The 1,658-nt window shown below is 58.1% G+C and overlaps 1 long non-coding RNA gene across 1 annotated transcript; it reads left to right on the top strand.

Moving 5' to 3' along the window:
• The first annotated feature begins 6 nt into the window (after positions 1 to 6).
• On the top strand, positions 7 to 1,450 carry LOC125611333. The gene is made up of 2 exons (XR_007341498.1): positions 7 to 706; positions 1,191 to 1,450. It is a non-coding gene; the product is annotated as an uncharacterized LOC125611333 (long non-coding RNA).
• The last annotated feature ends 208 nt before the right edge of the window (positions 1,451 to 1,658 follow it).

Raw genomic sequence — 1,658 nt, forward strand, 5'->3', positions numbered from 1 at the left:
AGCAGCGAGCGCCAGGCTGAGTCTCCAGCCTGGGTGTCGTTAGAAGCCCCGTGAGAGCCCCTCAACGTGGGCCTGAAGGACTACCAGAAACCGCCTCAGGAGGGAGCTCAGAATCCTGCGCCGGGCCCCTCTCCCGTGCTCCAGCTCGTGGTCCCTGCGTCCAGACAGCAGGCAGCCGGGTCCCGGTGCCGCGAGCGCAGGGCCCTGCAGCTCCAAGGGCGGCCCCTGGGTGGCGATGAGGCCTGGGGAAGCGGCCCAGGGCTGCTCCAGTAAGGGTGGAGGTCGCCCCCTTGGGTCCCTGACTTTCCCCTTTTCAGAGAACCCTGAAGTGAACACCTGGCTGCTGATGCAGGGCAGGTGCCGGCCAGAGGCACAGGCGACCTCCACCGAGGCCGGTGGGGAACAGCCTCACAAGGAACGTGCCCCCTGCGGCCCAGGGAGAGGAGCTCTGCTCCCAGCCGCTCCTTGCTGCTCTGCCTGCCTCTGAAGCAGCCCACACCGCTGCTGACCTCGATGGGCCTCCCCTGCCGCCAGGAGTCACCTAGGCCGGTCCCTGCTGCCCTTCAGAAGCCCCCCAGCTGTCTGCAGGCGTGGCATGCCCTCTGGCTTTGAGGGAGAGTGAGCCTGTAACTTTCCTGACCATTGGAGGGGCCAGCGAAATTACTTTTTGTTCAGAAGCCATAACATGGAATTTTTAAAAATCCTGGTAAAATACACACAGCATAAAATAGGCCACTTTGTTATCTATTCATTTTGCAGTGGTGAGGAGTGAAGCCAGGGCTGCTGCCACTGAGCCTCATCCCTAGCCCTTTTAATTTTATTTTGAGACAAGGCCTTGCTAAATTGCCAAGGCTGGCCTTCATCCTGTGATCCTCTTGCCTGGGCTTCCAGGCTTGCATCACAGTGCTGGGCTAACCCCCCCCCCCCCCCCAGTTTAAGCAGCTTTAAACGTGTGGTTTAGTGCAGTAAGCCCATACTGCTGTCACCACCACCTCCATCCACACTGCCTTGAAGTCCCCTTAGACTGGATGTTTGTCCCAGGATCCATGTTAAAATCCTCACCCCCACAGTGTGTGGTGTGTTAGGTGGGACGCCCTCAAGAGATGGGAAGGCCCTGGAGCCTCGTGAGTGGGACCTGAGTAGGACAGGGTCCTGAAGAGAGACCTGAGAGCAGTCTGTCCCTTCCCCAGGAGGACCCAGGCAGGAGGTGCCTCTGTGACCCAGCAAGTGTCCTCACTGGAAGCTGCCTCTGCTGCACCACCTCTTGACCTCCGGCCTCTGGAACGTGGAGAATGGGTGCCTGTGTCTCTGAGCCACCAGGCTGAGACATGTCATAGTGGCTGAATGGACTGTGGTCCCGAATTGAAACTGATACCACTGGTTATTGGTGACGAGTCCTGCTTCCCCACATGTTGAAGTTTAAACATTAGAGAAGCAACCTAGGCAAGCATATGAAGCAGGATTTATTTAAAAAAGGGTAACGTAGACTTTTCCCACGAGGGAAAAGGGGGCCATGGCTCGTGTCCTGGTATCCCAAGAGGGGAGGTGTTCTGCCCTTTTTATGTCCTAGGCTTCCTTTGTTCTCCTGCCCTCTCCCCAGGAATGCTCGTGGCCAAAAGGTGGGAGACAGGTGGGCTGAAGGGGGAAGGGCAGGTGGA

The sequence above is a fragment of the Marmota marmota genome, unplaced genomic scaffold (assembly GCF_001458135.2).
Source record: "Marmota marmota marmota unplaced genomic scaffold, marMar, whole genome shotgun sequence".
Lineage (NCBI taxonomy): Eukaryota > Metazoa > Chordata > Mammalia > Rodentia > Sciuridae > Marmota > Marmota marmota.